The sequence below is a fragment of the Mandrillus leucophaeus genome, unplaced genomic scaffold (assembly GCF_000951045.1).
Source record: "Mandrillus leucophaeus isolate KB7577 unplaced genomic scaffold, Mleu.le_1.0 Scaffold197, whole genome shotgun sequence".
Classification (NCBI taxonomy): Eukaryota; Metazoa; Chordata; class Mammalia; order Primates; family Cercopithecidae; genus Mandrillus; species Mandrillus leucophaeus.
Genome location: NW_012101998.1, coordinates 3,455,776 through 3,471,681, shown reverse-complemented (window position 1 = coordinate 3,471,681; position 15,906 = coordinate 3,455,776).

The window sequence follows — 15,906 nt, the reverse complement described above, 5'->3', positions numbered from 1 at the left end:
ACAAAGTAGAAGGCACCAGGAATCTGTCTCCCCACCTGACAACCATAGCACTGGCAGAATTTGTCTGATGAAACTATTTTGAAACTCTAGAGTCTACTGAAGGCTTGCAACATCCAGGAGAAGTCTTGGATGCTAAAGTGAGTTTAAATTTGATCAAATTCAGCTCCTGAATACAATAGCAGGTAACCATCCTCCACCCCTGAGCCACTTGGCAGGCAGTTTGTGCAAGTGTTCCTAGAGCACCTTGCAAACATCTTGTGGGAACCCAGGTGGGGAAAAAGGTCCCTGTCCTTCAAATATTAGGCATCTAAGCCGTGATTGCTGATTACTGATGCTGATCATAGAGGTGCAGACAAAGAGGTTGGCTGCCATTGTTGTAGTCTGGAAAGTATTGAGTCTGAGGAACAGAAATAATAAAGACTGAAGAAAAGTGAGCCAAAGGGACCTGTGGGACACAATCAAGTGAACGAAAGTGTGTGTTATGGTAATTTCAGAAAGAGGAGAGAGAGAGAGTTGGGGCAGAGAGAATATTTGAAGAAATAATGGCTGAAAACTTCCCAAATTAAATGAAAGACATGTGTATAAACATCCAAGAAGCTCAAAAAACTCTAAGATGAACTCAGAGATACACACTGAGACAGGTTATAATTAAACTTTTGGAAACCAAAAACAATGACAGAATATTTAAAGAAGCAAGAGAAAAGTGACTCATCACATGTAAGGGATCCTCAATAAGATTATTAGAAGATTTCTCATCAGGACCTTTGAAGGTCAGAAGGCAGTAGGCCATTATATTCAAAGTGCTAAAAGGCAGGTGGGGGAAAGTCTGTCAACTAAGAATCCTATATTCAGCAAAACTGTCCTTCAAAAGTGAGGCAGAAATGAAGACCTTTCCAGGTGAATAAAAACTGAGGGAGCCTGTTACCACTGAACTTGCCCTGCAAGAAATGTTCTAAGTATCACTAGTGAGACAAAATAAGAAAAACACACTCAAGGGAGTCCTGCAGGATGAAATGATAGGACACTCAACAGTAACTCAAAACCATGTGAACAAATACAGATCTAAATAAAGGTAAATTTATGGGCAATTATAAAAGTTAGTATTATTATAACAATGATTTGTTTTCTACATGCTTTAAAAGACTAACCCTTTTTAGTATTATTGTAACTTTGGTTTACAACCCCACATTGTATTTTCTACACAATTTAAGAGATTAGTGCATTTAAAAGAATTATTCATTTATGGTCAGGCATGGTGGCTCATGCCTGTAATCCCAGCACTTTGGGAAGCCATGGTGGGAAAATCACTTAAGATGAGGAGTTTGAGACCAGCCTGGCCAATGTGGTGAAACCCCATCTCTACTAAAAATACAAAAATTAGGCAGGTGTGGTGGTAGGCACCTGTAATCCCAGCTACATGGGAGGCTGAGGTGGGAGAATCACTTGAACCCGGGAGGCAGAGGTTGCAGTGAGCTGAGATTGCACCACTGCACTCCGGCCTGGGCGACAGAGCAAAACTCCATTTAAAAAAAAAAAAAAAAAGACTTGTTAGTTTATATAGTTTATACACATCTGTAAAATGTAATTTTATGACATCATCAACCAAAGGGTAGAGACAGAGCTGTAAAGGAGCACAGTTTTTGAATGTTATTGAAGTTAAGCTGATATAATTCAAATTAGAGTGTTATAACTTGTCATAACTCTCAGAGATTAGAGTGTTATGAGCATTTTTGTTAGCCTGTTTTGTGTTGCAGTAAAGGAATACCTGAGACTAGGCAATTTATAAAGAAAGAGGTTTATTTTGGCTTATGGTTCTGCAGGCTGTACAAGAAGAATGGTGCCAATATCTGTTTCTGGTGAGGCCTTAGGAAGGCAAAGGGGGAGCTGGTGTATCACATGGTGAGAGAGGGAGTTAGAGAGGAGGAGGAGCCAGGATCCTTTAAACAACTAAATAAAAAATTCTGGAGAATAAATGGTCTGAGTAAAAAAATTAAATAAACAAAAAAATAAACAACCAGCTCTCATGTAAACTAACTGAGTGAGAACTCACTCATCACCAAGGGAATAGTGCTCAGCCCCACCTCCAACACTGGGGATCATATTTCAACATGAGATTTGAAGGAGGACACACATCCAAACCATATCAGCATTGATATAAAAATCCTCAACAAAATACTAGCAAATTGAATTTAGTAACATATAAAAAAGGATTATACACCATGGCCATGTGGTTTTTTTCCTGGAATGCAATGATGGTTCCATATATGAAAATCAATCAGTGGAATACACCACATTAACAGAACGAATGTAAAAAGCACATGATCATCTTGATTGATGTAGAAAAAGCATTTGACAAGCTCCAACACCCTTTCATGATAAAAACACTCAACAAAATAGGAATAGAAGGAAATTAAAATATCAGCCTAGTAGAGCATCCAGAAAATTAGGGGGAAATCCTGAAAAAGAGTGGGCTGCAGAGGAGATGAGCTTTAAGATCTGCATATAAAATTAGACTAAATTCTTGGCTCATGACTAAACTACACATCCATGGAGGTGACTCCGCAGAGCCTTATGGAAAAGCAGCACGTGGAAGCTTAAAGGACTGTGTGAGATTTTACCTGTTGCCTACTGTATAGGAGACAGCATTTGGAGTATGAGATCAGGCAAGTTAGCTGTCTTTTAGAGCAAACTCATCTTCCTCAGAAGATGGGAAAGTGTAGAGGTTGTTACAATGTATCAAACATAATGTACAGTAGTCAATAAAAAAATCACTAAACTTGTGAAGAAACAAGAAAATAAAATCCATAAGTAAAAGACTTTGAAACAGCCATTATAATTTTTATAATAACTTAGAAGATAAATGAATAATGAATGAACAGTTACAGCCTCTTAACATGGATATGGAAAGTATAAAACAAACTAAATAGAAATTCTGGAATTGAAAAATGCAATAAGTAAAATTTTAAAATTGGCCTATGAATTAACCCTGCTCCACAAGGAGCAGTAAAAAAAAATTTTAAAATGAAATGAAATGAAAAATTCTCTATATGTTCTCAACAGCAGGTTGGAGGCAGTGAGGAAAAAAGTGTCAGTGAACTTGGAAATAAGTTAATAGAAATGGACCAATCCGAAGAATGCAGAGGAAAAAAAGATTGAAGAAAAACAAACAGCATCAGAGCCCTATTGAGTAACAACAACAAGTAGAACAGGAGTCCTAGAATGAGTAGGATTGAGGCAGAAAAAAATACTTGAAAAAATAATGGCTGAAAACTGATCAAATTTTATAAAAAGATGTTGACGTACAGATCCAAAAAGCTCAAAGAATTCAAAATAGGATGAATACAAAGAAAACCACACCTAAGCACACTATAATCAAACTGCTGAAACCAAAGATAAAGTCTTGAAAGCAGCCAGAGGAAAGCCACATGTGACAGAGGAACAATTTGTGTGTGTGTGTGTGTAAATCAGCTGACTTCTCAATGGAAATAATGGAGCCTAGAAAACAATGGAATGACATCATTAAAATGTCGAAAGACAAAACACTGTCAACTCAGAATTCTACATCCAGTGAAATTATCTTTCAACAATTAAAGTGAAATAAAGCCATTCTGACACATAAGAACAGAAAATTCATTGCCAGCAGACCTCCACCACAAGAAATGTTAAAAGAAGTTATTCAGTCTGATGAGATGTGCCATCAAGTAGTAACTCAGATCTACAGTGATGAATGCACGTAACTGGAAACTGATATGGTTAATATAATTTTAAAAACTTCTGGTCATTAACAGACACTATTAAGAAAATGAATAGGCAAGCCACAAGTTGGGAGAAAAGATTTGTAAAACATATATGACAAAGAACTTGTATCCAAAATACATAAAGAACTTCTACAATTAATAATAAAATATAACCTAAATTTAAAAATAAGAAGACAAATTAAAGACACAAAGGAATTTATACAAATGGGTGTGGAAAAGGTGCTCAAAATCGTTAAATACCAGGGAAATGCAAATTAAAACTTAATGAGGTGCCATTTTATATTCACTAGAATGGCTAAATTTAAAAGGATTAACAACCACAAATGTTGGCAAAAATGTAGCATAGCAAAAATTGATGTTATCTTCTGCCACCCTAATCCTCCAAAATCTTGTCCTTGTCTGCTCTTCACATCCTTCCAGCCTCATCTTTGCCACTCTTGTCTGTGACTACTGCTCTCAAGCCACACTGGCTTTCTTTTAGTATCAGGAACATCCTAAACTCCTTCTTGCAAATGCTATTCTTCAACTGCTCCTTCTTCTCCTGGCCAAACTCTACTCTTCAAATCTTAGATTAAATATTCCTCAGTGAAGGCCTCCCTGACATTACACTTCAGCATGGATTGAGTAATCTCTGTATTACACATTCATAGTATTCTATACTTGTCTTCTTGGCATTTAACACAATTGTAACTAAGTAATTGTTTGTGGTATAATCTGCCTCCTCCACTAAATTACAAGTTCCAGAACACAGGGCATGAGTCTGTCTTGTTTATCTCAGATCCATTGTAAGTACTCAAAAAATATTTGTTAAATTAATGAATGACAAGGAAATGAGATCAAAATAAAACAAGCCAGGGCCAGTTTCTGGGTGGTAAACATGATGTCAACATCGTATATAGATTGGTAGATCTGTATCAATGGTCCAAGAATGAGACCAGCTCCCTCCTCCTTCAATGAAGTAGCAAAGATTTCCTAGACTTGCCTGGTATGATTTTCTTAGTGATTACTCAGGTAGGAGGCAGTTTCTCACTTTTCTGGTTCATCTCTTTCCCAGCATATCACTGATGGAAGCTGAACTTAATGCTCTAAATGGCATCAATATTTTCTCTTTTTTGAGACAGGGTCTCGCTCTGTCGCCCAGGCTGGAGTGCAGTGGCAGAATCTTGGCTCACTGCAGGCTTCACCTCCCAGGTTCAAGTGATTCTCCCACCTCAGCCTCCCAAGTAGCCACGATTACAGGAATGTGCCACCATACCTGGCTAATTTTTGTATTTTTAGTAGAGATGGGACTTCACCATATTGACCAGGCTGCTGTCGAACTCCTGGCCTCAAGTGATCTGCCCACCTCAGCCTCTGAAAGTGCTGGGATTACAGGTGTGAGCCACCACATCCAGCCGGCATTCATACTTTCTCCCATTTCACACTCTTGTTCTTCATCTCAGAATAACAGGACTGAACACAATATGAGAAAAAGGAGTATTTGGGGCCATGTATTATATAATGTGTTAGAAAATAGGATGAATCTTCATGTATAAAGTAGTTACAGATGGAATCTCAGTGTCCTAAGTAATAGCATTCTAGTTTCAACTAAGGTAGATGATGTCTATTTGTCAAGAGGAGAGCTATATAGCATCTTTTTTTTTTTTTTTTTTTTGATGGGACCCAGTCTTTCTCCGTCGCCCAGGCTGAAGGGCAGGGGGAGCATCTTAGCTCACTGCAAGCTCTGCCTCCCAGGTTCATGCCATTCTCCTGCCTCAGCCTCCCGAGTAGCTGGGACTACAAGTGCCTGCCACCTTGCCCAGCTAATTTTTTGTATTTTTAGTAGAGGTGGGGTTTCACCGTATTAGCCAAGATGGTCTCGGTCTCCTGACCTCGTGATCCGCCCACCTCAGCCTCCCTATATAGCATCTTTAATTTGAGTTGCCTTTCTGGGCCCTAGTGCTAATTAGTACCTTTAATCACCAGTGTATGTCCTGTAGACCTTCTTAGACCTAGTAGTAGATGCTTTCAGTGCTCTACCTATATCCTTTGGGCCTTAACACTTGCGTGTTTTCTGGCAGACTTCTAGTAGCCAACATCTGCATCTGTTTTCCTAAAGACTTCCACTGGAGCTGGGAAAGGATTCTCTCCCTAAGCTGGCCCAGATGTTCTAGGGAATTAATATCTGGCTCTGAGTAGCCCTCAACCAGATCCCTGCCCCTGTGTGTGGGAGGTATAACTTGGAAGCATGGATTTTATGTTGTTCCCATTATCTCTGCAGGATTAAGCTCTTATTGACCATAGTGGAAGCAAGCTTGATAATGCATCCTTTATTGGTTGCCTTCTCTTCCCTTTTTCACCTCCTCACTTCCCCTCTCCTCTTTCCCACCTTACGTTCAGCTTAGCATCCTGAGGTGGAGATCAAAATATGAAAAGGAAAAACTATTGATGATGCTAGTTGGGGCATCAGCTCCCCACAGCATTCCATTTGCAGCTTTCAAACAACCTACATGTACTTCAGTCTTTGTCTAGGATTGATGTGGACATTGGACACTCAGCTAAAGAGGCAGAATCTACTACTTGCTCAAAACTGTTGTGGTTCTTAATCACAACACCTAAGGGAGATGATAAACTTCCAAGAGAAACAGTATGATAGTTCCTCAACATACCTCCAGTTATGTCAAAGGACAGTGTAAAGAACATACAAACAGCAAACAGGAGGAGGTCATTCTGGTGGGAAGCAATCTGCCTATAGTCATTCTGGCAATATATGTCTATTGTCCCACATAAAAACTAGACAATTGCTACTTAAGTCATTCAAGACCGCAAAAGTTCTCATGTTCAGGATTAGTCATATTTGGTTTCTTTCTGGAAATACTGGAACAAACCATTTCTTTTCTTTTCTTTTTCTTTTTTCTTTTTTTTTTTTTTTGAGACTGAGTCTCACTCTGTCTCCCAGGCTGGAGTGCAGGGGTGTGATCTCAGTTCACTGCAACCTCTGCCTCCCAGATTCAAGCGATTCTCCTGTCTCAGCCTCCGGAGTAGCTGGAATTACAGGCATGCTCCACCACACCTGGCTAATTTTTGTATTTTCAGTAGAGACGGGGTTTCGGCATGTTGGCAAGGCTGGTCTTGAACTCCTGACCTCAGGTGATTCACCCACCTGTGCCTTCCAAAGTGCTGTGATTACAGGCGTGAGTCACCCGCGCCCAGTCACCTTTTTTTTTTTTTTTTTTTTTTTTTGAGACAGAGTCTCACTCTGTCACCCAGGCTGGAGTGCAGTGGTTCTATCTTGGTTCACTGCAGGTCTCCGACCTCCCAGGTTCAAGCGATTCCTCTGCCTCAGCCTCCTGAGGAGCTGGGATTACAGGCGCCTGCCACCACACCCGGCTAGTTGTTTGCATTTTTTTTCATAGAGACAGGGTTTCACTGTATTAGCCATGACAGTCTCAACCTCCTGACCTCATGATCCGCCTGCCTCGGCCTCCCAAAGTGCTGGGATTACAGATGTGAGTCACCACTCCCAGCCCACCATTTCTTACTTGTTACAAAAACTTAGGAAATAATTTCATACTTAGAGAAAAGTTATAATAGTTCAAAAACACCTAAACTCACTTTTTCCCTATATACTTTAACATTTGCTCTCTTGATTTATCTATATATGTTGGGCTCTTTTATAAGGCCTCCGTGACTTCTATTTTTGCCACCAGACAGCTCATGGATGATTATAGCCCATTTCATTTATTCTGTGGGACACTGAGCTGATACACATCTATTTTTGAATAGTCTCCAATTCAGAGGTGATGGTAATATTTGAGTAAATATCTATTTTATTGAAATTCTACTGGGACCTTCTATTTCTGATCCTCTTATCAACTATTCTTTGGTTTCATATGTATCTATTGCCAGTTTAAGCTGCTTGTTCATTTGATTGCAGGAGGCATTCACTATACATTGGTGCTAGCTTCTGACGGACTATATTTATAACAGAGCTAATTATATCTGTTTCTTTGCACACTTGAACTCTTGCCTTGTCCTTTGGGATTACGAGTAGTTTAATGGCCTTAGCACAAATGCATTAATTAATTCAACAATTATTTATTAAACACCCATGCATACTAGACACTGTTCTACTCACTGAGCACATACCATTGAACAAAACTGTAAAAACCTTGCTGTCCTGAAGTTTACATTCCAGAGGGGTATATACTAGTCAGCTGCATTGCTGCAACGATGCTGCACAATAAATACTTCGAATATTCTCAGTGGCATACAATAACAGACATTTATTTTTCTCACTCTCAGGTCTGAAGATCAGACAAAGTTTGGCTAATCTTGGCTACGTTTGTCTATGTTTGGCTGGGCTAGGCTGGACTCCAATCTTCAGGTCAAGTTTACGTCTGCTTCACATGTCTTCATCATTCTAGAACCAGTTGCCTGCCTGAGAGACGTTCTTCCCACAGTGGGTGACAGAAGTATAAGAGAGGTGAGTAGAAATACATAATGCCTTTTAAGGTCTCATCTCAGGATTGTCATGGTCACTTCTGCTTACATTCCATTAGCCAAACCATGCCATGCTATGCCTAACATCAAGGGAGCAGAGAAATATATTCCATCAACGACAGTGGGAGGTTTTGCAAAGTCACATGGTGATAGGCATGATTGGATAATTCTAATATTGAGATGGGGTAGTAACGAATTGAGAACAATGGGCCAGGTGTGGTGGCTCACGCCTGTAATCCCAGCATTTTGGTAAGCCAAGGTGGGACGACTGCTTATGCTCAGGAGTTCAAGACCAGCCTGGGAAAAAAAGCGAGACACCATCTCAAGCAAAAAAACTTTTTTAATAATTGAAAAACAATGATCCAATCTACCTTCAGGAAGAGTGGGAGACAGAAAGTAAATTAATATATATCAAGTACATAAAGCAAGTTGAGGGCATAGAGAATGAGTAATCTTTAAGATACGGTGGGTCAGGAAAGCTTTTCCAAAAAGGTGACACTTAAGCAGAGTCCTGAAGCAAGTAAAGAATCAAGATTAATGGAGAGAACAGTGAATGAAAAAGCCCTAAGAAGGGCACTTGCTTGAAAGGATCAAGGAACCACAAGGAAGCCAATGTGGCCGAAGCAGAATGAGGAAGAGGGAGAACAGCAGGAAATGAAACTAGAGATATAATTGCTGAGTCATAAGATATACGCAGCTTCTAGATTACTAAGTATTAAGAAATTAATTTCTAAATTTTTTTGTTTTGTTTTGTTTTGTTTTGTTTTTGAGACAGCATCTTACTCTGTTACCCAGGATGGAGTACAGTGGAGCGATCCAACTCCTGGGCTCAAGCAATCCACCTGCTTCAGCCTCCCAAGTTAGCTGGGAATACAGGTGTGCACCACCATGCCCAGTTAACTTTTTTCTTTTTAGTAGAGACGAGGTCTCACTATGTTGCCCAGGCTGGTCTTGAACTTCCAAACTCAAGTGACCCTCCTGCCTCAGCCTCCCAAAGTGCTGTGATTACAGGCATGAGCCACTGTGCCTGGCCTAAAATGTTTTTTAACCAGTTTGTACTCCTGACAGCAGTGTATAAAAATTCTATTTTTATCAGAAGGGAAGAAAAAAAAGTCTGATAATGTGAGCCTTTTAAATGTAATAATAATTCTATTATGTATTTACACATTTTACTATAACATTATATTAATAATCTCATAATATGTATTATAATTTTATTAAACATTTTGTGTTTTGTTTTTTATTTCCCTAATTACTAGTAAAATTGAACAAACATCTTTCTTGGTTATTAGCCATTTGGATTTCCTTTTGTAAATTAATTATGCAGATCCTTTGCCAATCTTTCTTTCTCTCTCTCTCTCTTTTTTTTAAGAGTTGGGGTCTCACTCTGTTACCCAGGCTGGAGTGCAGTGGTGTGATCATAGCTCACTGCAGCCTTGACCTCCTAGGCTCAAGCAGTCCTCCCACCTTGGCCTCCTGAGTAGCTGAGACTACAGGCATGTACCAACACATCTGGCTAATTTTTTTTTTTTTTTTTTTACTTTTTGTAGAGACGAGTTCTCAATATATTTTCCAGGCTGGTCTCACACTCCTGGGCTCAAGCAATCCTCCTGCCTTGGCCTCCCAAACTGCCTCGATTACAGGCAAGAGCCACCATGCCTGACCCCTTTACCAATTTTTCTATTGGGTAATTTGGCCCCATCCCTCCTTTTTCTTTGCATAGAATTTATTCATATATTCTAGATACTGATCCTTTGTTATATATAGTAAATATCTTCTTACAGGTGAGCTTATCTCTTTGACTGCTTTATGTTATATCTTATACTACAGAATTTTTAGGTTTTTGTGTTTTGTTCTATTTCGTTTCTTTGTTTTGTTTTGATATGGAGTCTCCCTCTGTTGCCCAGGTTGGAGTGCAGTGGCATAATCCCAGCTCGGTGCAACCTCTGCCTCCTGGGTTCAAGAATTCTCCTGTCTCAGCCTCCCAAGTGGCTGGGACTACAGGCACGCACCACCACGCCTGGCTAATTTTTGTAGTTTTAGTAGAGACACGGTTTCACCACATTCATCAGGCTGATCTTGAACTTACCTCAGGTGATCCACCCGCCTGGGCCTCCCAAAGTGTTGGGATTACAGGCGTGAGCCACCGCGTCCAGCCAAAGTTTTAAAACAGTAAAATTTATCAAGACTTTTTGTTGTGGTTTGTAATGGTTGTTTCTCTTAAGAACACCTAAATTCATAAAACTGTTTTATTATTATTCTCTAATTTTTTACCTTCAAAAATATTCTTGTTTATTTTGCAGAATTTCAAACCCAGAGAAAAGTTGAACAGTAAAATGAATACTGTTATACCTCTCACCTGTATTTATCAACTATTAACATCTTGACACATTCGCTCTCTCTATCTCTCTGTCTCTATATGTATTTTTTCCCTTTTGACAAACCATCTGAAAGTGAGTGTAGGCATTGTGATATTTTACCTCTAAATATTTCAGCTTATCTCGGCCGGGCGCAGTGGCTTATGCCTGTAATTCCCAGAACTTTGGGAAGCTGTCTTGGGCAGATCACTTGAAGTCAAGAGTTTGACACCAGCCTGGCCAACATGGTGAAATCACGTCTCTACTAAAAATACAAAAATTAGCTGGTATGGTGGTGCGTGCCTGTAATTCCAGTTCCTTGGGAGTCTGAGGCGCTTGAACCCAGGAGGCACAAGTTGCAGTGAGCCAAACTCATGCCACTGCACTCCAACCTGGGCGACAGAGTGACACAGTGTCTCAAAAAAAGAAAAAATATATATAAATATTTCAGCATATTTTCCAGAAAACAAGGACATTCTCCTACATATCCACAGCATCATTACCACACCTGAGGAAAAAAAATTGTTAATTCAACACAACTTCCAACATTCTTTTCATACTCAAACTTCCTAAATTGTCAAAGAAAAAGGTTTATACTTTTTTTTTTTTTTTTTTTTGAGACAGAGTTTTGCTCTTATTGCCCAGGCTAGAGTGCAATGGTACAATCTCGGTTCACTGCAACTTCCGCCTTCCTTTCAAGCGAGTCTTCTGCCTCAGCCTCCCAAGTCGCTGGGATTATAGGTGCCTGCACCACGCCCAGCTAATTTTTTTCTATTTTTAGTAGAGACGGGGTTGCACCATGTTGGTCAGGCTGGTCTTGAACTGCTGACCTCGTGATCCACCCGCCTCCCAAAGTGCTGGGATTACAGGCATGAGCCACTGCCCGTGACCCAGTTTATGCATTTTTCAAAAGTCCAGATTCAATGGATTTCATCTGACTGTTATATGCCTGTAGTCTCCTTCAGTTTAAACAATACTATTACCTCCTTCTGCTCCTCATAATATTAAATCCTTAAATAGTGGCCAGTTATCTCGTAGACTGTCTCATATTCTGGATTTTTGTTTGACTATTTATCATTAGATTCAGGTCAGACATTTCTAACAAAACACCACACAAGTGATGGTGTATACCTCCTACTGTATCATATCTAAAGGCACATGATAGGCTGGGTGTGGTGGCTTACACCTGCAATCCCAGCACTTTGGCAGGCCAAGGCAGGAAGATGACTTGAGGCCAGGAGTTCAAGGCTACAGTGAGCTATGACTGCATCACTGCACACCATCCTGGGCAACAGAGCAAGACCCTATCTCAAAAGAAAAAAAAAAAAAACCGCACATGGTGACCACTTAGTTAAGATTGTGATTGCCAAATATTTGCATTGTAGAGGTACATTTCCCCTTTGGAACTAATAAATATTTAGTGAAGTGATAATTTGATGTCATGTTTCCAAATAACCACTTAATGATGACTTATCAGTGATCCTTGCCTTAATTATGTTGGGGATTATAAAATAATGATTTTCAATTTCCATCATTCCTTCTATATTTATTAGCTGATATTCTTCTACACACAAAAAATCTACCTCTACTTTTTCCCTTTTTCACTGATTCTATCTTCTGTTGAGTGTCACTATGGACTCATGGATTTTTTTTAAAAATTCAAAGTGTTAATAATCTATTATTTCCATTATTCTTTTTGATGCTTAGATTTCCTTCGAATTGGCCAGTGAAGGTCCCTAAAGTTTGCTTTTCACATATAGGACTTTGATCTTTTGGAACTTAAAAACAGGAAGATCACAAAGCAGGGATGAAGTTTTAAGTTATATTCCCTATTTAACCAGTTGTATCAGCCCCATTAGGTGGACTGTCCATAGTTCCCTCATTATGTATTTTTTAATGTTTCTTCTGTATTTCTAGGGTTTCTATTCTGTTCTGTTTATGTAATCGTGTACCAATACATTATCTTTTTTTTTTTTTTTTTTTTTTTTTTTAAGGAGGGGGAAACAGGGTGTCACTGTGTTGTTCAGGCTGGTTTTGAACTCCTGTCCTCAAGCGATCCTCCCATCTCAACCTCCCAAGTAGTGGGGATTATAGGTGTGAGCCACTGCACCTAACTTCCACAGTCTTAATTACAATAGTTTGATAAGTCATCTTCACATCAGGTAGCGTAAATGTCCCCATCCTTTTATTTTTCACAATTATCTTGGCCCTTTTGGGCCCTTTGCAAAGAGGACAGAATGAGCTGTCCTGAATTTGGACCTGACTCTTGTTCATTTTCCACAGAAAAAAAAAATCTGTGAGATTTTTGTTGTTGTGAATTGCATTGAATCCACAGGTTAATTTGGATATTTACCATCTTACAGATTCAAAATATTAAGCAGACATTGATAGTATTACAAGGAAAAAATTTAAAACATGAAGCCATCATGGGAGACTTAACACAGAAAAACATAAAACAAAGAGTAGTAAAGATGGTAGGGTGTGGTGGCTCAGGCCTGTAATCCCAGCACTTTAGGAGACCGAGGCAGGCAGATCACTTGAGGTCAGGAGTTCAAGAGCAGCCTGGCCAACATGGTGAAACCCCATCTCTACGAAAAATACAAAAATTAGCCAGGCGTGATGGTGAGTGCCTGTAATCCCAGCTACTCGGGAGGCTGAGGCAGGAGAATCACTTGAACCCAGGAGGCAGAGGCTGCAGTGAGCCGAGATCGAGCCACTGCACTCCAGCCTGGGAGACAGAGCAAGACTCCATCTCAAAACAAACAAACAAAAAACACCAAAGAGTAGTAAAGAGACAGAAGATTTAAACAATAAAATATGCTCGAGTAATGTATATGTAAATATGTGTACCTACATATATACTTTAGTTATGTCCTTTTCATGCTTTCTCTCTTTTTTTTTTTTTTTTGCTTAATTAGGTTTACTTGTAGTTTGCCTTTCATTTAATTTTTGTCAAAAGAACTAGATTTTAGTCTATCATTTGAACCTAAGGTTTTTTTTCATATTTTTACAAAGTTTAGTTTAAAATTTTTCTTCCTTCTTTTGGCTTTTCTAGTTATTCTTTTACAGGTTCATGAATTGAACACATAACTCATTTATTTTAAACTATTTTTGTTGGTTGTTTTATTTTAATGCATCTATGGGTTTTGGTTATAGTAATTCTTTCATGGTTGTTTAGTTCTAAATATATTATCATTTCTGTTGTGATTTCCTTTTTACCCAATTTTTTTAGGGAGCATCATTTTGTCCTAAAAGATGTAGAGCTTTGTTTTTTTTGTTTTGTTTTGTTTTAAACAGTCTCATTCTGTTACCCAGGCTGGAGTGCAGAGACATGATCTCAGCTCACTGCAAACTCTTCCTCCCAGGCTCAAGCAATTCTTGTGCCTCAGCCTCCCAAGTAGCTGGGACTACAGGCATCTGCCATTGCACCCAGCTATTTATTTATTTTTTTTTTTTTTTAAGTAGAGATGGGTTTCACCATGTTAGCCAGGCTGATCTCAAACTCCTGGCCTCAAGTGATCCATCTGCCTCCGCCTCCCAAAGTGCTGCGATTACAGGCATGAGCCACCATGTCTGGACAAGTATTTTTTTTAATCACTCACATTATTGAGTTCTAATTTAATTTCATTATGGTCAGGATCCAGGGACTGATATATCCTTTGACATTTATTGAAACTATATAGTATTTGGTCAATTTTTGTAAATGTTCTATATAGATCTAAAAATAAAATAGTTCTCTTTCTGTTGCTTGTGCTATCTAGATTTTATCCTATTGGATTTTTTATTCCAATTAGTACTTTTTCATTTTAATTATTTATAGTTGGTTCTTTCTTATTTAAACCTGTTCTTGTTTTATTTCTACCTATTTTGTTTCATGGTTTTGGGTCTTTTTTTAAAATTTATGATTCTGTTATATATCTGTGCATCCTAAGAATACTTAGTCTTTATCACATTATACCCCAGATTAATCCAGAATGAATTCATATTCTGATTGTTGACTTTGTTACTTTTTTTCTGAACTTTTTTTTTTTTTTTTCAGACAGAGTCTTGCTCTGTCGCCCAGGTTGGAGTGCAGTGGCGTGACCATGGTCACTGGAGCCCCGACCTCCCAGGCTCAAGGATTCAGAAACTACAGGACTTCCCAAGCTCCTAGTACTACAGGAGTGTGCCACAACACCCAGCTAATTCTTTAACTTTTTGTACAGATATGGTCTCACTATGTTGTCAGGGCTGGTCTCAAACTAGTGGGCTCAAGCAATCCTCTTGCCTTGGCCTCCCAAAGTGCTGGAATTACAGGCATGAGCTACCACGCCCGACTGAACATTTCTTTACATGTCTGGAATTCCTATTTGTAGGCACAAACATTTGGTTTATTTGTTTTTGTTTCTTTCTCCCTCTATGCTTATTCTGTCATACCTAGTAGTTTTGGGGTTTCCTTACATTGGCCAAAGGCCTCAGTCAAGAATCAGGTCTGATAATGTGGTATTTTAGATTTTCTGTTCTGTTATGCTACCAAGGAATATTACAGACACAGTAAATGAACCCACAGGCTGCTTAGTTTAGCAAGGTTACATTTGTGTCCTTCTCCCTCTTTAGGTCTGCAGTTCCAAATAAGCTAGTTAGTGCTGGCAGCAGTTTTTGTTTAGCTGCTGCTTCTTTTTTTTTTTTTAAACAACTTGCTATCTTTGATTTATTTACTCTTCTAAACAATGTTAAATATCACCTTCTGATATTTCAAAGTTTATTCTGGGAAGAAAATTTAACTAATACTATGAATGCATATACATCAGGTATGACAATAGCCAAAGATGAGGTTTCCTAAGAAATGGAGGATTGAATCTAATAATTCACTTTTAAGCGGGAGATCCCCAGTACCCTTCTACCACACAACTCCAAGAACACTGGAAGCCATTCATGCAGCATGTAGATAAATGTTTTGTTTTGGTTTTTTTTTCTGTAATAATTTAAAGTATCTGAAAAAAGACCTGTTAGCACTGAAGACCAATAATATCTCCAATGAGGCAGAGTTTCCTACGAAACTACTCATCCTTCCAATTGATCTTCACATATCTCTCAGAGCTTTGAAACAGCTTTCTAAACCTGACCAAGTTTGAACTAGTACTCAAGGCTTATAAGTCATTTGACAAATAGTTTCCAAATAAAAGATAAAGTATGAAAATAAAGATTGAAACTTAGAAGTTACTGAAATATAGAGAGCAGAATAAACATATTTATCTAAATAAATATCCATTAATTTACCTTGACTCATTATGCTATAAATATAATGACATATCATCATGTGGATTAAG